We start from the raw sequence: 22,532 nt of genomic DNA, 5'->3' as shown, positions 1-22,532 counted from the left end.
GCGGGTAATCATCATATCTGTGAGCTTTAGAGCAGACTGAAAATTACTACTTTAAATATTCGTAAATTATTTTGAATAGGAAGAAGAAATCATCTGTGGTTCTCATGTATGTTAAGAAAAAATAATATTACATATGTGTATTAAACAAGTATATTTTAATGTATATTACAGTCACTAACTCATCGTGTAAAATAAGCCACAGAAATTAGCATTGGTTACACCGCACAGTGCAAAAGTCTTGAGCCACCCATCACATCATTATATTTTTCTTCTAAGGATCCAGATGTTCTTCTGATTTCTTAATGCAATAATTTTCCAGGTTTCTTTGAATATGGTGTAAATGTTTGTTTTTTTCTCTGCCTGCTACAAATCTATTGTGGGATTTGCCCAGCTCGCCTCTCCCGGACAACCTTCCCCTCTAAGCTTCACCTCCACTCGCGTTAAGTAAGACTGTTGCAATCTGCTGCACGTTCACTGAAACCACGTCTAGCCTGCCGTTAACACGTCCCTGTCACAGTGACTCTGAGGTCTCCAGCTCATAACTGCACTTGCCAATAGCTTCAAGGTTCCTGCTGGATGTTACCCAGTGCCTGGTTCCCCATTCCTCGCCCCCCCCCCCCCCCTTCCCTTTGTGACTCTTAGCCCTCACCCTAGCACATGTGGGGACTCCTGGCACTATGGTGGCTCACTGAAATGTTTACTCATAGTACTGTTTCATAGTTTATAGCGTTTTTCTCACAGTACTGTTCATACCGGTTCCTTTAGTGCTTCGACAGCATCTCATAGCTTGTAGATAATTTCTAGTGATTCGTTTTGTTTCATGCAAAGTGATGTGACTCCTTCTAAATTAAGAACATCCCTCAGAGCTGGTTTTTAGGCTCTTGTCTTTAGTTTGTCTTTCACTAAAAGTCTTGTTTTCATTACTCTCTTTTGTCACACCTGGCTTCCTGTAATAAACTTTGAGATCTGAGAGTTAATTATTTCACACTTGGTTCAACAGTTTCCCTTAATATTACACTGTACCCCTGAGTGAACAGGAGCAGGAAGAAGAAAATATTCTTATTAAACCGTGTCCCCTATCTGCACTCCAAATGATATTACAAGTGGGCACCATCAACCAAGGAACACATTAACATTTGTCTACAGTTCGTAGCGCAAACCACACAACAAGAATATAACCAGCAATATTCCCCACCGCATAATAGCAAGGAGAAGAGAATGACCGCCAGTTAACTCAAATTTCTTTCAAATTCATCATATTGATTTATCATTTTAAACATAGCACATTTTAAAACAGCGCATGTTTGTACAACTCTTAAAATTATAATGAGCAGTTCCACAATCTTATAACCGTTGGACTCATTTGTCTTTGTGTAGTCCTGCGAACTGATGCTAAAAATGATATTTCCTTCTGTCCTCACCTCCTAAACAAATTGAAAATGATGTTTGTAACTTGAGGGCTAATATATTATTTTTTGCTTAAACATAATTATTGTCTATAATTTCACTAAACCTTTCAATAGTTTCAATTTTATAAACAAATTATTCATTTGTCCTCTGTATTTAACATGAATATGAATCCTTTGTGTCACTTTCTTCTGTAAGAAGTATGGCGGTTTTGTGGTATTTACATATGTATTTCCCCAAATTTCTACACAGTAACTAAGATACAGGAAAAAGTATAAAGTATGCTTCGTCTTGTAGTCTAATAAATCTCTAACCTTACCCAAAATATAAATGTTTTTAGCCATCTTATTTTAAGTGCTTTCGAGTTTTGTCTGCTCCTGAGTCCACTCCCTCGTTTCGGGCGTGACAATCTGTTTTATTTCTCCACTATTATAAACACTCTGGGATAACAGCTGAATAATTACTGGTTGATCTCCAGGATTTCACAAAAAACATTAAACAACATAAACTTTCTTTATTGTTTTGTAATGTCTGTAGTTTTTAATTATTGATTTTAAATCGTATTACTTCACTACTTAAACTCTTCTGCACAAAGTTTGAACTAGGAAGTCAAAAACATCCGTGTTTGCCCTGGCCTTTGATTTGGTCACTTCCTGTAACCGTGACGGGAAAAACACAAACTCGAACAGCTGTGTCTGTCAGAGACCCTGCAGTACTGTTAGAATGGTTTACGGATGTATTAATTGATTATTGTTATTAACATTATACATTTCTCAGTGTTACACTGTCTGCTGTAATGTTACAATAATCCTTCCCCTGAGTAGCGCGGTATGACTGACGCATCGCCGTAATAAAGGCAGCCATATAGAAATGACCTATTTGTTTTACAAAAAAACAAAAAACGTTTACCGTACGTACAAGTTAGAGTCGTAACACTTGTGTCTCTCTTTAAACGTTTACAGCTCAGTTTATGATTCCCATGTCCGCACGAGCAACTTTATTTAACGTCAGAGTATCCTATCATATCCTGAACACATGCGGAGAGTTTACCGCGTGGATCAAGTTTAAAGCGAAAATAACTGAATATGACGATGTTATGAAACACACACTCGAAGTAACGGCGGGAGTCTGACCTCAAAACATCTTTAAAACTAAAGTAAAAACATACCTGAGCAGCGAAGCAGAGCCTCCGAGCTGAAGCTACTTTCATTCGTAAAAGAAACACTTCCTGTAGTTCCTCCTCAGCTGTGTAGGTCCTGCTGGTGTCCACACGATGGCGCCATTGTAGTAGCAGACAGATGACACATACCACTTCTGTGGACTTTGAAAATGTTTTAAGTGAGAAACGGAAAACATTAAATGATTGAAATAGAAAGATAATTCTATAAATACACTAACAACAATAAATACCGTGATATACACAAGGGCACAAATATAAAGAGTGAAAATGTGTAGTCAAAAGCTTTACACTGTCAGGTTTCACCAATACAAAGATCGAGCAGACGCAAAACAAGTACCAGCAAAATATCATTGCTCACTCACATTATTCAATCGTTACACTGCACCGCGCCTTGACAGTTTGCAGCTGCATGCCTGAATGTCTTCACATCACAAAGGATTTAATGTATAGATTTATTTTGACATGTTATTAATATACTGTGCTACTTGTATTTAAAACAAGTCAAACTTGCATCAACACAACTAAATTTCTCTCCACCAGTCTAAGCCAGTCCTACAAATATCTCCCAGTGTGGCAGCACAGATAAACACTGGTGTATAAGGTGCATCTGAATTCAAAATACTTTGATGAAGGACCTGCTGAGTAAACAATCAGCCTGTTGTTGCCTCCTACATCTGCTTTTTGAAAACCTCCCAAAGGCCCATTTAAGAGCCACGTCAGTCTGTTTGTATCTGTTCTTACTGCGTCTTCATTGGTCTGTCTCTCTGTTGCTATCTGCCGTTTTGTCTCTTTAGAGAAAAAAGCTGCTGTCTCCGCTCTGGACGTCTGTCCACCAAGAAAAGCTCTGACTTCTGCTAAATGGGTCATACTGGGCAGAAAGTATACAAACACATAACATCCTTATAGAATATGATGTAACACTGTAATAGATACATCCGACTCATCCTGCAGCCTTCAATTGGAGCCTCCAAAGGATGCAGACCCTGGCTGTGTCCCAATTCAGGGTCTGCAGCCTTAAAGACCACATTTTGAGGCCAATTGCATCACAGTGACGCAACGAAGGCTGTCCCAATTTAAAGGCTGCTCGAGATGCGGCCTTCAAATGCATCCTTCATTTCCCTGAAAACAACAGCAGACACGTGGTGTGTGTGCGGGTGTCTGCCTCTTATAACCACAGTGATTCTCCTGTGGTTTGAAATCTCACGTGATCTTGTGACGTGATCACGAGTCCAAACACTAACAGGTCACCTCAACAAGAACAGTCTCAATCCTAATGATTTAGTTACCATAGAAACATGAAATGATTTGGTTGACAGCACATGTCAGACTGTGTTTAAACACGCTGATCCGTGATTTCTGGTGAGCCGCTACATCAAGTGGTCACATCATCACTTGGCTCTGCTCAGTTCCGTCTCAAACTACTCTTGTAACCTTTTTTAAACCATCGGTTAAGCACATACCTGTCAATATGCGCTACGGCGCACTCTTATGGCTTCAAACTCAATTTCGAAGAGTAAGGCAGGTAAAAAAGACAACTCACCTCCCGACCCAATGGTGAACGCAATGGCTAGGCTGTTAACCCAACATAATGAGGAGCTGGCAGCAGAACTCAAGGCTGAATTCAAGTGTTCCTTCACTCAGCTGGAGGCAAGATTCGATCAGGTTCAGCTAGCAGTGGATGAACATGGCCAACGCTTGTCCTAGCTTGAGCTGGCAGCGGACGATGCTGTTGTAAATCACTCTATACCTCCGGTCCTTTTGGCACCCAGCTGATAAAAAAATACTCTGAAATCCCAAACACTTGCAATGCTTTTATTTAAACAGAACCTCTGCACAGAGGGAGATCATGCAACCTGAGAAACAGATCTGAGGGGGAGTCCTGCAGATCCTTACATTCATACTTGGTGGCCGCACCCCTAATGGTCATTTACAGCATCCAACACAACTTTCCTAAATGACCATATATGGATATACTTAGCAGTATGTGTGTGTCTGTGTGTTACACCCATGTTCAGGCCCCTATTAAACAGGATGTGTGGGCGTATGCCATATCCTCTGCACCTCAGGGGGAAGGGTAAAGAACTTTTCCCCCTTTCCTATCTGTTTTGCTTTGCTAATAGAATAGAATAGAATAGAATTCAACTTTATTGTCATTGCACATGTCACAAGTACAAGGCAACGAAATGCAGGTTGCATCCATCCAGAAGTGCTTTAGCCATGATATTGATATATTACAAAACATATAATCACAATAATATAGATATATAGATATTTTACAGAAATGGGTCTGTTATAGGTATAAGGGTACAAAATAACGGTCTATTATGGGCATGTTACAATGTACATGGTATGAAGGTATGTTATGAATATGCTATAACTATAAGTATGTACAGGCTGTAGTGAGTGTACAAGCTATGTACAGGCTATGGTTATGCAGCTAAATCCAGCTGATAAAGCTAAAGTTATAATAATGTATTTTGTTGAGAATAATAGATTGCTTAATATATATAACAGTTAAAGAGGCTTTGGGATTGCTTGCAATATTACAATATGGCAGTTAATGGGTGTAAGAATACAAAACAGAAAATAGGCCTGGAATGGGAACAAAGAACTGGGGTGCAGGGCAGGAGAACAGTCAACCCCCACCCCCAGGGCAGGAAGCAAGAGTTACTGAGGGTGAGGGGCAAACAAACGGCAAACGGACACTACCTTGAAAGGAGATGAGGATCAGGTTGTCAGTACCCCTGGCCACTGTACCAGTGTTTTTTCCATAGAGATTGAAAATGTAACGTCATTCCTGCTTAAAACCGCAAAGGATTGTGGGTACGAGTGGCAAGCAGTACTAGCGCACGAAGACTCACATGAAAACAGCTGAAAAAAGCTGATGGCATAATATGTAAGTACAACTCCTCCGGTTTCATATGCAAAAAAAATTATTGCGCTAGCTTACGGTTTCAGTTCTACTGGGATTTAAAAATAGTTAGCATGCCCGCTCTGACCAGTTTTAAAGGGTTAACTAAAACAGACTAGACTCTTTAACAATACAATATGTTAAGATATAAGGAATAGCACAATATATACAAACCACCAAATAATAAATATCCAGGGTTGACAGATGGGATTAAATGAATATCAAGAAAATAGACAGCAACATTACCAAGTAAGAAAAAGAGTGTGTGCAAAAAGAATGTAACTATTGCAGTGTTTACAGTGTATTAGATGGAGGAGTTGTACAGGGAGATGGCCACTGCCAGGAACAGCATTGGACAGCACTGGCTGCAACAGACTCATAGAAAATCCTGAGCATTGTCCGACAGATGTTGAAGGACCTCAGTTGCCTCAGAAAGTAGAGACAACTCTGGTCCTTCCTGTACTCTGAGGTATTTATAATCCTCCACAATGCTCATGTTGACCCCCTGTATTGAAACAGGGGTCAAGGGTTTCCTGGTCTTGCTAAAATCCACAATTAATTTCTTGGTCTGTAGTTGATTCTGCTCACACCACGCAACAAAGGAGTCGACCACAGCCCGGTACTCTGGCTCATCACCCCTGCTGATGCATCCAACCACCACAGAGTCATCAGAAAACTTCTGAAGATGGCAGGTCTCTGTGCAGTGACTGAAGTCTGTGGTGTAGAGGGTGAAGAGGAAGGGGGAGAGGACAGTCCCCTGTGGTGCCCCTGTGTTGCTAATTACCTTCTCAAACTCACAATGTGGAAAATGCACATATTGTGGTCTTCCTGTCAGGTAATCAACAATCCAGGACACCAGAGAAGCATCCACCTGCATCGCTGTTAACTTATCACCCAGGAGGGTCGGCCTGATGGTGTTGAAAGCACTGGAAAAGTTAAAAAAAAACCATGACCCTCATGCAGAGGTGGGTAGTAACGAGTTACATTTACTCCGTTACATTTATTTAAGTAAGTTTTTGAAAAAAAATGTACTTTTAAACAGGGGCGATTCTAGGATCAGAGCTTTGGGGGTGCTGAGCACCCAGAGAGCTGCCCATCCAGGCAAGGTAAACTTTACTCGTCACGATGAGACTTCTTCCCTGTCTCTGTCAGTCCCTGCATCCTTAAATGTCTCCAGTTGTCCCGAGTTCCCTCTGTTCCTCCCTGTCCTCATCGTCTGTTGTCTTCATCTCCATTATCAGTCATCATAATTTTACCATCTCTGTGTAAGTCTGCAAATTTCTTTATTAAATCATAAGATTCTTAAATTCATCAAGTCTCTCTGTGCCTGGGTCCTCCTCACAAAACATGACATCACTGTTTTGTACATTTTAACACAATTTAATCCCCACATTTGTGAAAGAAAAGCAAAACACTTTTTTGAAAATCTGTAACAAAACCATCAAATCTGATAAAGGTTATTTAAATGCTGCTAAAGACTACTTCTGCCAAAGAAGAATGGATTGGAATAAAAAAAAAAAATCCTAACCTAATTACTGCGGGAGAATAATGAATGATGGTCATGTCGCATTAAATCCGTCTTTTACGTCACTGACACAAGACAGACGCCAATTATCAGCGCCGGAGAAGACATGGTGAACACTTCCTGGCCATCCAGTGTAGATGTCAGTGAAACTGTTGGGAAGACAACGTTGGAGAAACGTGAACATTTTATTTGTACTGTATAATCTGCAGATTCTGACAGAAATCTGCAGCTATCCTTTGAAGCACCGCTCCTCTAAAACAGCAATAAGGATAATTATTAGGCCATATGTAAATAACAAAATAACTTAAAGCAAAATTGGGAAACATAAACTCTGAAACAAGTCTTTACATTAAGGCCATCAGTCAAACAATACTGTTTGCTCTGGGTCTAAACAGAGCGCGTTGTGTGTGACGTCTTCTTTTGCGCATGCGGGCCGCTTTGAGGGTTCACACTAGAGCGCGTTTACTGTCACATTTTATTTGTAGTGTGAACAAGCAGACAAAAAAAATCGGATTTGAGCATTAAGACCTGCAGTGTAAACGTAACCTAAGGTCTCCACATGTGTTCACAGCTGTGCTGTATATGGGCTGTTAAGGGCCATTTTCCTAGCTCAGCTAATCAGGAATACGCAGAGCTGCACAAACTCAAAGTTCAAGTTTCTCAGTCTCTAAAATCTCCTTTCATTTCACCTCCCTGCTGTTCCCCACTCGTCCTGTAGGTGGCCTCGGAGATTTTCTCATTGCTCCTAGTTGGATAGTTTATAACGCATAAAGAACTACATTCCCAGAGGATCATTACTGCTGTGAGTTCACTTTGTCTGCAGCGCAGGAGGGTTAATTTCAAACACATGAACCAGCTCTTGTTTCAATGTTTGCAGAGAGGAAATCTGTTCATACTTAACTGTCTACAGCACAGGAAGGGGTTTAATCAAACAGCTCACACTGTAAAATGTAATATTGTGTTTAATTAAAAATATTAAATAGGCTGAACTCAATTTTTAACAATTTGTTATTAGAACTCGATTTAAATAAGTTACCAGTACTTTTTATGCAAAAAATGCTGATAAACTCAATTTATTTGAGTTGTCTTAACTTAGAAAAACTAAGTAAGCTGGAAGTTTTGCTTCTCAGGGCGGAAGGATGAAAGATGTGTTTTGAAAATGCCACGTGACTACCGTCCTCCTCCCTCTCGGATCAGTCCACATGTTCATGGTGCATTTGTTATGGAATATGTTGAGCAAACCTGGAGAAGCCTCAGCTCAAGAGATTATTGTCATTGCTGTGGATCTTTACCTGATACACTGACTTGGTGAGTAAATGTTTACTCTTATTCAAACTGATTTTGTGGCTTCTCTTAGTTTAGCACCAGGTTTATAATCTTGCTAGCTAGTTAGTGTTAGCCTAGCGTTGCTGCTGCCGCTGGGCTCATGTTACTTAAAAATTAACACCACAGCCTTAAAAACCTTACATAAAACTATGTCTGTGAAATTTTCTGTTGATTGTTTGAAATAAAAAAGTGAGATAAGAGCCCAGACAAAATTCTTCGGGAGGTGCAGCCGTTAGGGTGGGGTGTGGGGGGTATTTTCAATCCATAGCCATAACTAACTAACTAACTATATATATATCATGTTTAACCTGAGTAGCAAAAGAGTGCAGGGGGGTTGAAAACAATAAGCCGGGAGTTAGTTGTGCTCCTGGACTCTATCGAGCCTTGACCTCCCGGTCAGCTATCGCGCTGGTGGATAACAGAGCTCTCCCAAAACGTGGAAGCACTTTTGCAAATATGTGATATTTTGATAAATTAAGTAGATATTTGAGCATTACACAGCTACATTCTCGCCTGAAAATATCTTAAAAGGTTATTTTGTGACCCAGAAAGGGTAATCTGGGGAAAAGGAGGATCGCATTTGTTAGCCGGTTGTCGGAGCCTGTGCGTACTTGTAAGCGCGGCAATGGCGGAGGAGCGCGGCTAAAAAACTTATTACTTTTTCTGGGTCACAAAATAAACTTTTAAGATATTTTCAGGCCAGAATGTAGCTGTGTAAAGTTCAAATATCTGCTCGATTTATCAAGACATCACATATTTGCAAAGACGCTCCGACGTTTTCGGAGACGTCCATTTTTTTTCATGCTTTGTGGCAGCTTTTGAACATCTGTGGCATCTATTAATGTCAAATCTAGCCTTTATTTAACAACATAAGCAATCTCTATTTTACAATAATTGCACAGCCATTAAGGATAAAATCAGTTTCTGAAAAATGTTCTGTTTTTTCTCCCTCTGCTTGCTTCTTACTGTCTTTGAGGCCCCGGATCAGCACTCCTGTTGTTGGAAAGAAAGACATCAACTCAGTGGTAAGTATTTTGGTTTTCCAATATATTAGCAACTGTCAGTGGCATTTATATTAATCAGGCTGAACTTTAATCATACTTTAGATCAGCCTGTTTTACTTATTGTTTTATTTGTGCTTTGGTTTGGGGAAGTTGTTTCTTTACTGATCTTTTCCTGTCTTCTGTTATTAGACTTGAGATATGACTGCACTATGCTGTTGCTGTTGACTCCAGTTAATTCTACAAGACATGCTGTGTAAGTAAACAAACAACAACAGTTTGGTCTGCATTTCTTGAAAGATTACATCCCCCAAACTTAGTTTAGAGGGTCTACACTGTATATAGTCAAGTCTGCAAGTTTTCTAACAGCAAAATTTGTTTTGTGCCCAAATCATTTTGCACATCATTAGAATGAAAGTCATTGGCCATGTTTGCATAGCCCTTTTTAAAATGATGCTTTCATGACATTATTGTGTGTTGGGTGGTGGTCAGGGCTATCCAGACTGACAGTGGGACATTGAATGTCACCTCTCCGGTGGGAGGGAGCCTGAGATTGTGTAAATTGGAGTCTGTTTTATACCAAATGCAGAAAAAAATGTTTTAAGAAAGCAATTAAGTTCATGTTCCAAAAAATATGATTGTTTGCTTGCAGGACAACAGGAGAGATGAGTCCTCCGTCACAGATGGTGTGGTCAGTGAAGATGGTCGCCTGCAGGTTCAAGCTCATTGCATCTCCAACACACATCCACTGCCACTGTACTTAAGGGAGGTTAAAGACTTTCTTCTGCACTTACATTTGGATCACCTCGATCCATGACAGTCATTCAGGCAGTAATGCCTGGACTGGAAACAAGCCATCCTTAAAATATTACAACATTCCAGCTCCTGTGTTGGAATGCAAAACAAATGTGTTGTTTAAATCAGAGACTGCACTTGTGACAGAACAATAAATATTTTATTTTGATTATATAAGTAAGTACAAAACAAACTTGTGGTAGGCCTAAACTTATTTTCAGAATAATTACATCTGAGACTTTGTTTCGTTGTAAGATTCTAACAGTGATGGCAATATAATTGTTTGTTGTTCAGCAGAACAGTGTCCAGTATGTTGGCTGTTATACTTTGTTGTGTTTGAAAATAAAAGTTGGGCTCATTTTAACATCATTACAAAAAGTGTTGTTAATTATTTTTAATCATATTCAGGTTACCACAAATTGTTTTTTCATTTAGTTGAACTTGAAATGTTTGTCAGTAGGTAAACAATTAAAATTGTACAGTCAGAAATATCAAGTTATTCTTAATACTGCAGACCTGCAATGTGTAAGTTGTCCTAACAGTCATCTTAAGTAAGCTTTACTTAGTTTTTTTGAGGCAACGAGTTTCCTCAATTTTTTTGAGTTCTGGGAACTAACAAGGCTGTACAGTGTACTCAAAATGAGTAAGTTGCCCTAACTTGGTCATCTTACGTAAACTTGATCCAATTTTCTTGAGTTCTGGGAACAAATGAGCTTGTACAGAGTACTCAAAATAAATAAGTTGTCCTAATTTAGTCATTTTTAGCTAAGCTTTACTCAATTTTTTTGAGGCAACGAGTTTCCTCAATTTTTTTGAGTTCTGGGAACTAATTAGATTTTACAGTGCATTAGTGTGTTAACAATCATCAGAATGCCTTGCTAAGCTCCTGTTATTATTCCATGTAAGGACTTGTTTACTTTTCTTTCTCTCACCTCTGACCAAATTAAAGACTTTGGATATTCCTCTTTCTCTGTGACAGTTACAAAAATGTAATCCTTCACCATCATTTGCTGACTGTTTCCAGATGTGTAGGAGTTTGTCTCAGAGCAACAAATTCCATATTCATCGGATTTTAGGACATTTTAAATTTTTCTTCTCAGTTGTAGAAGTTCACTAAACTATTTTTTAAAAATTTTGTCACAGTTTGAAGTTTAGGATTTGTTCTATATAAAGTAATTTCTTCGATTCCTGTGGTCAAATCTTTTCTGCCAGGGAACCTGATCAGGCAACCTGATCCTGCTGTTTGTTCCTCCTGACATGTGTCTCAGTATAAATGCAGTCTGTGCTCACTAACTGCTGCTCTCCTGCTTCTAGGTTCACGTGCTTTAGTATAAAGGTGACATGAATCCATGTAAAACTTTCAGTGAGAGTAAACATCAACATGAAGATCAGTTGATCTGAGAAACAGTTTCTGACTCTGGTAGAAAACCTAGTCAGTGAGATGAGCTGTGAAACTGACTGTGAGCCAGTAAAACAGTACTGATCCCTTTGCTGTGTTTAAAACAGCTGCAGAATTTTCAGTCTGAGCTGTGTGTGAGCTTTGAGAGAAGTACAGATGTTGGAGACGCTGCTCACTGAGAGGAAGATTCATTCATTCATTTCATTTTTTTTTTTTTTTTTTTTTTCTTTTGCCTGTCCCGTTTGGCTCTTTTGCCATCAGAATTATTGTCTAAAGGCAAAGAAAGATGCCCAACGGATTTACTTTACCAAATTGACCATCCCAGCCTTGCCGTAATGGTCCATTTGATTCACCTTTTATTGTTTATTTTATTTTCACTTGCTGAATACGGGACAGACTTGACTGGGGGAAAGAAGGGGAGAAAGAAAGAGGGAAAGAGAAACAGCTGAGAAGAGGGACAAGGGCAAAAAACAAAAACCAACAGAATGGGCAGAAAAAAAAAATGCATCTATCGATCACCTGGATCACCTGTTGAGAAAGAAAAAAGAAAACAAGCAGAAGAGAACAAGAGTAATAGAATAAACAACATCACAATGATATATGGGAATATGACAGTAAATACTAAATATTAAACATTATTGTGCAGCACATAAGATCAACAGAACACAGTGTGCTTTGAGGTAGGAGCCAAAAAGGGTGTAGTTTGTGTGTGTGAGCACCCGTGTGTACACCTGTGAGCATGGATGCGCTTGTTTTTTTAAAAGGTTCCTTCATGTAATGATCTGCTAGAGGGTGTGGGGAGCCACTGCCCCGTCCTCCAGGGCATGAAGCAGGTATGGAGGAGATCAAAACTCCAGACATCCAGAGGCCCCCAGAACACAAGAGACCAAGGAAGACCAACAGAGGGGCAGCTGCGCCACTGTCCCAGAAAGAGCTGAGGAGAGTCCCAGATGAGGGCTCACCCAGCAGCCGCGGAGCAGAAGCCAGGGGGGGTTGCAGTGACGCGCCCGTGAGCTCCGCCGGCAGCCAGCTGTGCCTGAGTGACCGAGCCCCAGGCTGAGAGGCCGGGGGCACCCCACCTCCGAAGTGGCCCGAGCAAGCCCCAGGCTCCAGGCCCCGACAAGCAGCCACCAAGGAGTGAGCCGGTGTGTACCTGGACGCCCATCCCCAGACACAAAGAACCACCAACGCACTGATGTCTGAGGGAGTCCGCCACTGCAGGGGAAGTGGTGGTGGGGGGAGATAGGCCTCCAAACCTTGGAGGGCCTGAGATGTCCCCAGAGAGGTGGCGTCTGATACCCAACCTGACATATAGACACAGACATACAGGCACACACAGATACAAACATCCATTCCCACCCTCATGCTCTCATATGCACTTACTCCACACTCAGCCAACGTGGAGACAAACATAAAGAGACGCTGTACACACGATCACACTCCCCAAGCGTACTCTACGAACCGGGTCTAGGTACCCTTGCCCCTGGAGGGGGGAACTGCACCCAGACCCAGGTGGTGTAACCCTTTTCCCTGCGGTGGGGAGAGGCAGACCGCCCCGACTCCGCAGCAGCAGGGAAGCCCCACACTCCAGACCGCAGTCGGACGGCCAACTCCTCCTTCTAGCCCCCCCGCCCCAGCAGGCCGCAGAGAACAGGGGTGAGAGAAGACTCCAAACCTCCCTCCACCCGCTCATATGTAGTGTTGATGCATGTGTGTTCTAAGGTGCATTTAAAACCCAGGAGGGCATGGAGCTACCTGCCAGAGAGCAGCAGGTAAGCGCATAATCCCTCCTGCTAGCCCTCAATGTCTACGTGTATTTGTGCATGTAAATGGAGAGTCCTCTTCACACACTGAGGTTAATTATGGAGTTCCACAGGGTTCAGTGCTAGGACCAATTCTGTTTACATTATACATGCTTCCCTTAGGCAGCATCATTAGAAGACATAGCATACATTTTCACTGCTATGCAGATGACACCCAGCTCTATCTGTCCATGAAGCCAGATAACACACACCAATTAGTTAAACTGCAGGAATGTCTTAAAGACATAAAGACCTGGATGGCCGCTAACTTTCTGCTTCTTAATTCAGATAAAACTGAGGTTATTGTACTCGGCCCTGAAAATCTTAGAAATATGGTATCTAACCAGATTCATACTCTGGATGGCATTACCTTGGCCTCCAGTAACGCTGTGAGGAACCTTGGAGTCATTTTTGACCAGGACATGTCCTTCAACGCACATATTAAACAAATATGTAAGACTGCTTTCTTCCATTTGCGCAACATCTCTAAAATTAGAAATATCCTGTCTCAGAGTGACGCTGAAAAACTAGTTCATGCATTTATTACTTCCAGGCTGGACTACTGTAATTCATTATTATTAGGATGTCCAAAAAACTCACTGAAAAGCCTTCAGCTAATCCAAAATGCTGCAGCAAGAGTACTGACAGGGACTAGAAGGAGAGAGCATATTTCTCCTGTTTTGGCTTCCCTTCATTGGCTTCCTGTTAAATCCAGAATTGAATTCAAAATCCTGCTCCTCACATACAAGGTCTTAAATAATCAGGCCCCATCTTATCTTAATGACCTTGTAGTACCATATCAGCCTATTAGAGCACTTCGCTCTCGCTCTGCAGGCCTACTTGTTGTTCCTAGAGTATTTAAAAGTAGAATGGGAGGCAGAGCCTTCAGTTTTCAGGCCCCTCTTCTGTGGAACCAGCTTCCAGTTTGGATTCGGGAGACAGAAACTATCTCTACTTTTAAGATTAGGCTTAAAACTTTCCTTTTTGCTAAAGCATATAGTTAGGGCTGGACCAGGTGACCCTGAATCCTCCCTTAGGGTTAGGACGTGGGTTACGGCCCCGTCCCCCCTGGGGAGGACCGAGGTATGCGCGGTCCTTCCCTCCTGGGCCCCTCCCTCCCCGGTCCCAAGAAGACCAGTCCTGGTCTTGAGATTGGGGTCGATAGGTATTGGTCCGCATACGGGAGCGACCCCTCCTCCCATAGCGGACCTGCTGCCACCCTTCATCAGCCATGATGGAGGGCTGGTTAAGTTTTCAATATTTTTTTGTTGTTTTTGTTGGTTTTTTTATTTTTTTATTTTTTTCAAAAAACAAACAAAAAAAATATTAAAATAAAATAAAATAAAAGTCTCACCAACTAAAAATGCCTTTAAAAAGGTTCCAAAAAATAATAAGTGTGTGCCGGTGAGGCGACGTTTCGACCGATATTGGTCTTCTTCAGGCCTGGGCACACTCCAAACTAACTAAAATATGTCTGCTACAGAAAGAGCGACTGTCTTTGTTGAAGGGCAACGAAAGAATGAGCCTGGCCTGCAGGCTCACCCCTTAAGTAAGCTCTGGCTCCGCCCCTACGGCTTCTGAAGTTTAAACAAAAAGAAATCACCACAGTCTAAATGAATTAAACAAAATGTTTTTAAACCTTACCAATAATATTTTAATGAACTAAAACCACACCATATGAAATGATATGAACTAAATGGTGGTTATATAAAATAAATTTACTATTTACATAAAAACTTTTTAAACCAAAACATGTATATATCTATAAACTTATGACAAGTATTTATTTATTTATATATTTTTTTATATATTTATTACCAAGTATTTATTCAAACTGTGTGTAAATTGTTACAACCTCTATATTAAAACCCACAAAACTTATATATTAATATTTAAAATACTTACAAGAAAATGTACAAAAACAAAATAAGTGGGGGTGGGGGAAGTGGATGGGACTAGGGTTAGGAATAGGAATAGGGAAGGGGAGAAGGGAAGGATATAGGGGGGGTTAGGTAAGGGATATGAAGCTCCTCCCTGCACGAGGAGGGCAGGAGCGGTGCACGGGCCATACTGTGACCCTTCCCAAGGCCCACTACGTTATTGCCACTCCGTCTTCCATGTCTGTCACTCTCCAGGTCCAAATTCAGGTAAGTACCTTCCTTAATTAGGCTTCTCAGGTAAGTACCATATTTTAATTGTTTTTTAATCAAATTGTTCTAATTTTCATTTTTCTTTCAGGTTTTCAATTGTTTTTAAATGTTTTTAATAATTGTGTATTCAGACTGTGTTTTTAATAAATTTTGTACTTTCCAATGATTTTTGTCTCCGTGTTGTTTTTATGAAATCCCAATCTTAGGTTTTAAATTAGTTTCTAGGCCATAAATAAACATGAAATGAATAAAATTTAAATAAACCTCCCCCAAAAATAACAAACTAAAATAACAAACTAAAACAACAAACAAAACATTTTTATTGATGATGCATGGCTTGCGCTAGCTTTCGGCGGTGTTGTGCCTTCTTCAGGCTGTGCTCATGCATCAGTGGCCAAATTCAAATGAAGGAGACTTCTCTCTGCCCCTCCTTTTATAGGCTTTCTTGACTCCTCCCTACGGTGCTTTGTGTTTTTCCCTTTTTGGTTTTCTTTTTAGTTTTCTTACTCTACTTTCTTTGGCTTAACCCTATCCTTTTCCTTTCCTTTCTCCTTTCCTACCCTTGCTTTGCCTTCTGTTTCCTTTTGCTCCTAGTTCCTGCTTCCTTTCCTTTGGCTTACATACCCTCAATTCAATTCAATTCAATTCAATTTTATTTATATAGCGCCAAATCACAACAAAAGTCGCCTCAAGGCGCTTCATAGATACAGAGAAAAACCCAACAATCATATGACCCCCTATGAGCAAGCACTTTGGCGACAGTGGGAAGGAAAAACTCCCTTTTAACAGGAAGAAACCTCCGGCAGAACCAGGCTCAGGGAGGGGCGGAGCCATCTGCTGCGACCGGTTGGGGTGAGAGAAGGAAGACAGGATAAAAGACATGCTGTGGAAGAGAGACAGAGGTTAATAACAGATATGATTCAATGCAGAGAGGTCTATTAATACATAGTGAGTGAGAAAGGTGACTGGAAAGGAAAAACTCAATGCATCATGGGAATCCCCCGGCAGCCTACGTCTATTACAGCATAACTAAGGGAGGATTCAGGGTCACCTGGTCCAGCCCTAACTATATGCTTTAGCAAAAAGGAAAGTTTTAAGCCTAATCTTAAAAGTAGAGATAGTTTCTGTCTCCCGAATCCAAACTGGAAGCTGGTTCCACAGAAGAGGGGCCTGAAAACTGAAGGCTCTGCCTCCCATTCTACTTTTAAATACTCTAGGAACAACAAGTAGGCCTGCAGAGCGAGAGCGAAGTGCTCTAATAGGGTGATATGGTACTACAAGGTCATTAAGATAAGATGGGGCCTGATTATTTAAGACCTTGTATGTGAGGAGCAGGATTTTGAATTCAATTCTGGATTTAACAGGAAGCCAATGAAGGGAAGCCAAAACAGGAGAAATATGCTCTCTCCTTCTAGTCCCTGTCAGTACTCTTGCTGCAGCATTTTGGATTAGCTGAAGGCTTTTCAGTGAGTTTTTTGGACATCCTGATAATAATGAATTACAGTAGTCCAGCCTGGAAGTAATAAATGCATGAACTAGTTTTTCAGCGTAACTCTGAGACAGGATATTTCTAATTTTAGAGATGTTGCGCAAATGGAAGAAAGCAGTCTTACATATTTGTTTAATATGTGCGTTGAAGGACATGTCCTGGTCAAAAATGACTCCAAGGTTCCTCACAGCGTTACTGGAGGCCAAGGTAATGCCATCCAGAGTATGAATCTGGTTAGATACCATATTTCTAAGATTTTCAGGGCCGAGTACAATAACCTCAGTTTTATCTGAATTAAGAAGCAGAAAGTTAGCGGCCATCCAGGTCTTTATGTCTTTAAGACATTCCTGCAGTTTAACTAATTGGTGTGTGTTATCTGGCTTCATGGACAGATAGAGCTGGGTGTCATCTGCATAGCAGTGAAAATGTATGCTATGTCTTCTAATGATGCTGCCTAAGGGAAGCATGTATAATGTAAACAGAATTGGTCCTAGCACTGAACCCTGTGGAACTCCATAATTAACCTCAGTGGGTGAAGAGGACTCTCCATTTACATGCACAAATTGGAGTCTATTAGATAGATATGATACAAACCACTGCAGTGCAGTACCTGTAATACCTACAGCATGTTCTAATCGCTCTAATAGGATATTATGGTCGACAGTATCGAACGCTGCACTGAGGTCTAGCAGGACAAGCACAGAGATGAGTCCACTGTCAGAGGCCATAAGAAGATCATTTGTAACCTTCACTAAAGCTGTTTCTGTGCTGTGATGAGCTCTGAAACCTGACTGAAACTCTTCAAATAAACCATTCCTCTGCAAATGATCTGTTAGCTGTTTGACAACTACTCTTTCAAGGATTTTTGATATGAAAGGAAGGTTGGAGATTGGCCTATAATTAGCTAAGACTGCTGGGTCTAGAGATGGCTTTTTGAGTAAAGGTTTAACCACAGCCAGCTTGAAGGCCTGTGGTACATAGCCGATTATTAGAGATAGGTTGATCATATTTAAGATCGAAGAATTAATCAATGGCAGGACTTCTTTGAGCAGTTTTGTAGGAATGGGGTCTAAAAGACACGTTGATGGTTTGGAGGAAGTAATTATTGAAGTTAACTCAGAAAGATCAATTGGAGAAAAAGAGTCTAACTTAACATCAATGGTACTAAGAGTAGCTGTAGATAATATTACATCTGTGGGATGATTACTGGTAATTTTTTCTCTAATGATAAAAATTTTATTTGTGAAGAAGTTCATGAAGTCATTACTAGTTAACGTTAAAGGGATGGTTGGCTCAACAGAGCTCTGACTCTTTGTCAGCCTGGCTACAGTGCTGAAGAGAAACCTGGGGTTGTTCTTATTTTCTTCAATCAGTGATGAATAGTAAGATGTTCTGGCTTTGCGGAGGGCTTTCTTATAAAGCAGCAAACTATTTCTCCAGGCTAAATGATGATCCTCTAAATTTGTGACACGCCATTTCCTCTCCAGATTACGAGTCATCTGCTTTAGGGTATGTGTTTGAGAATTATACCACGGAGTCAGGTACTTCTGATTAGAGACCTTAGTTTTCACTGGAGCTACAGTATCCAGAGTCGTACGTAGTGAGGAGGTGAAATTATTAACAAGATAATCAACCTCTGTTGGGGTAGCGTTCAGATAGCTGCTCTGCTCTGTGTTGGTACAGGGCATTGAAGATGATAACAGTGGGTGGATTATATTCTTAAACTTAGTTACAGCGCTTTCAGAAAGACATCTACTTTGATAAAGTCTCCTCTCCACCGCTGTGTAATCAATTATTGTAAATGTAAATGTTATCAGGAAATGATCAGACAGGAGAGGGTTTTCAGGAAACACTGTTAAATGTTCAGTTTCTATGCCATATGTTAAAACAAGATCTAGAGTGTGATTAAAGTGGTGGGTGGGTTCTTTTACATTTTGAGAGAAGCCAATTGAGTCTAATAACAGACTAAATGCCATGTTGAGGCTGTCATTTTTAGCATCTACATGGATGTTAAAATCACCCACAATAATTATTTTATTTGAGCTCAGAACTAGATTAGATATAAAGTCTGAGAAATCAGACAGAAACTCTGTGTAAGGCCCAGGTGGACGATAGATGATAACAAGTAAGACTGGTTTCTGAGTTTCACAGCTGGGGTGGACAATGTTAAGCATCAGGCTTTCAAATGAATTAAAAGTCTGTCTTGGTCTTTCATTAATTAATAGGCTGGTGTGAAAAATTGCTGCCACACCGCCCCCTCGGCCTGTGCTTCGAGGTTTCTGGTAGTTAGAATGACTCGGGGGTGTTGATTCATTTAAACTAACATAATCATCCTGCTGCAACCAGGTTTCTGTAAGGCAGAGTAAATCAATTTGTTGATCAATTATTAAGTCATGTACTAACAGAGACTTGGAGGAGAGAGACCTAATATTTAATAATCCACATTTCACTGTTTTACTCTTTGGTTCAGATGTGGATACTGTACTGTTCTTTCTTTTTGATTGTTTATGTTTAAGTTGTTTGTTGCTGGTTTTTAGTTTGTTTTTTGTCTTTTTGGAAGCTGACACAGTCTCTATGGAGATGGGTTTTTGGGGGGGTAGCAGGAGGAGAGAAGCTGCAGAGAGGCGTGTAAGACTGCAACTCTGCTTCCTGGTCCCAACTCTGGATAGTCATATTTTGGGGGGTTTAATAAATTTGTCCATATTTCTAGAAATGAGAGCTGCTCCATCCAAAGTGGGATGGATGCCGTCTCTCCTAACAAGACCAGGTTTCCTCCAGAAGGTTTGCCAATTATCTATGAAGCCCACATCGTTTCTGGGACACCACTCAGACAGCCAGCAATTTAAGGAGAACATGCGGCTAAACATGTCACTCCTGGTCTGATTGGGGAGGGGACCAGAGAAAACTATTGAGTCCGACATTGTTTTGGCAAAGTTGCACATCGATTCAATATTGATTTTAGTGACCTCCGATTGGCGTAACCGGGTGTCATTACTGCCGACGTGAATTATGATTTTACTGAATTTACGTTTACCCTTAGCCAGCAGTTTTAAAAGCCAGCAGTTTTAAACATATCTCACCAACATCCCAAAATGACATGATTGACTGTTGTGCCCAGGAAGCTACTAGTGTCATTGTATCTGAAATGACAAAGTCTAAAGTCTATGCCATCATGGCAGATGAGGCAAGGGATGAAAAGGCAGAGCAGTTAGCTGTTTGTGTCAGGTACGTGTCAGAGGGGCAGTGAAGGAGCGTTTCCTTGCACTAGATAAAATCATTTGATGCCCAGTCCATTGCAAATGAGATTCAGCAGCAGATCCAAAACTATGGTCTTGCAGAGCTTAAGTGTGTAGCACAAACATATGATGGTGCAGCCGTTGTGAGTGGCTCCACTGGAGGTGTACAAACACATTTTAGAAGGCTCCATCCTGAGGCTATCTATGTGCATTGTTATGCTCATCAACTCAGCCTGGTTTTGTGCAATACGTGCAGAGGCTGTGGAGCTTTTCAGCTTGTTGGAGTGTGTGTATTCTTTCTTCAGCACCTCCCTAGTCAATCATCATAAGTTCATGGAGACTCAGGCAAAGCTTGGATTGACAAAAACTGAGCTTGTGCAACTTTCAAACACTCACTGGGCATGTCAGTTGCGATCAATCAGTGCAGTTCTTGAGACATTGCCTGCCATTTTGGAGTGCCTATCTGCAATTGGATCCCCCATAGCTGTTGGTCTCAGAGAAAAGCTCTACAAGTTCTCAGCAGTCTATGCACTACTGATGTTTCAGTCGATTCTGTCTGTAACCGAAGGACTCCACAAATTCCTGCAGAAAGAGACTTTAGACCTGGCAGAAGCTTTTATCTGCAAACAAGCTGTGTGTGACACACTTAAGGGCAAACACTCAGATGCATTTGCTGCAGAGTTGTATGAGAAAACCAAGGCCCTGTGTAACACCCACAGTATCCTTGAACCAGGTGCCAAGACAAGGCACAAACAGAGGAAAATGGAAGGGGGGATTTTGTCCTGGAGGCAACTGTGGGTTCACGCACTGAATTGAACAACTCAGACACATTGAAAGAGAGTTACTTTTCCCTTGTGTGGATCGGATGGTTGGCGAGCTTGATCAAAGAATTTGCAGTGTAGATGCAGGGCTGCTAAAAGGCATCCAGGCATGCAGTCCTAAATCTGAGAACTTCTTGAGTGAACCACACTTGAATGAACTTGCAAAGCACTACAGACTTGACCTGAAAAAAGAGGAGGTTCTGGTGGCCAGAAACTTTCTGACCCGGAAAACAGAGGCTGGATGTCCACCCAAAAATATGTTGTCTGTGTCCAACCTCCTTGATTCAGACATGTTTCCCTCTCTGAAGGCAACCATCCAAGTTGCCCTAACAGTGCCTGTCAGCAGGTGCTCGTGCGAAAGGTCCTTTAGTGCACTGCGTTGGCTGCACTCCTGGCTGCATCAAACAATGGGTCAGAAAAGACTTCACAGTCTTGCAGTCATGTCTATTGAAAAAGACACGCTTCAGCATCTGAGTCACAACAGAGTGATTGACCGATTTGCCACTCTTAAAAACAGACGTCATTCTTTGATGCTTCCACCCACCAAGTAACTGGAGATTGCAGCCATAAAAATGATGTACTTTTTTATTTTCAGTTTTTTTTCTTGTTATTGATGCAGCAAACACATTTCCTCTGTTTTCTTGTTGTACTGTATTATAAAACAGACTGAAATAAAACAATAGATCTATTGGTGGCCTAGGATGTTTAATCTGTCCAAAGAAGTAGGAAAACAATTTCTCAGTCTTTGTTTTCTGTTTGTGAAATTTTGTGCTCATTCACTACGTTCGTTCATATCGTGTGCATCTCTTGGGGGCTAAGCCCCCCCTGTCCTTAAAACCTAGTGACGCCCCTGCTTGGAACGATTTCGAAATGCTCTCGAAAGAAAAACTTATGATTCCACAGGGTAATTCCACTTTAGATCAACAGTATACAACCCCACAGTGATACCATATCAATATCAAGTCAGGCTGATTTCGCTTTCCAAAATAAAAGCCTTTTCAAATTGCCCATATCTGACTTACTCTTGGAACTATTTAGATCAATAGTATACAACCCCGAAGTGACACTATATCAATATCAAGTCGGTCTGATTCTGCCTTCCAAAAGGACTTACTCATTTCACAATTTCAAAATGCTCTTAAATTGAAATTTGATGTTTCCACAGGATGTTACATCAGTAGTATCCAATAGTATCCAACCCCACAGTGATACCATATCAATTTCAAGGCACTCTGATTTCGTCTTTCAAAGTATCCTGAGCAGCATGTACTGAAGGTTAGAGTCGTGACTCCAGTGCCTGGTTTGAGTCTCCCCAAAACCATTTCCTGTGTGTCTATATCCTCACTTCTCCCTTCCTGTCTTCTCTGTCCTATACAGTGAAGACAAAGGCCTCAAGTTCTGAAAACTCTTCCCCTTCATCATCTTCCAAATCATCTCTCTCATCTAAAATCACCAGTATTCTCTGAGGAGTGAATCTTTTCACAATCTTG

General features: G+C 40.9%; 2 protein-coding genes and 1 pseudogene across 4 annotated transcripts in view; 2 read left to right on the top strand and 1 right to left on the bottom strand.

Moving 5' to 3' along the window:
- The window catches only part of LOC146377006 (uncharacterized), a 34,020-nt gene extending 29,586 nt beyond the window's left edge, over window positions 1-4,434 (bottom strand). Inside the window, exons 1-2 of the mRNA XM_084944965.1 lie at window positions 4,128-4,434; window positions 2,576-2,728 (exon numbers count right to left, since the gene is read on the bottom strand). The gene's annotated coding sequence lies outside the window, so the exon portion shown is untranslated. The remainder of the gene's footprint in view (window positions 1-2,575; window positions 2,729-4,127) is intronic.
- The window catches only part of LOC146377003 (NACHT, LRR and PYD domains-containing protein 12-like), a 554,927-nt gene that overhangs the window by 462,477 nt on the left and 69,918 nt on the right, over window positions 1-22,532 (top strand). The gene's annotated exons all lie outside the window — the stretch shown is intronic.
- On the top strand, window positions 15,368-22,131 carry LOC146377005 (zinc finger MYM-type protein 1-like; annotated as a pseudogene).

This window comes from Perissodus microlepis, chromosome 11 (assembly GCF_051167445.1).
Source record: "Perissodus microlepis isolate ML-2025 ecotype Zambia chromosome 11, ASM5116744v1, whole genome shotgun sequence".
NCBI classification, from domain to species: Eukaryota; Metazoa; Chordata; class Actinopteri; order Cichliformes; family Cichlidae; genus Perissodus; species Perissodus microlepis.
The sequence above is the reverse complement of the archived record's forward strand: the minus strand, read 5'-3'. Positions and strand labels throughout refer to the sequence as shown.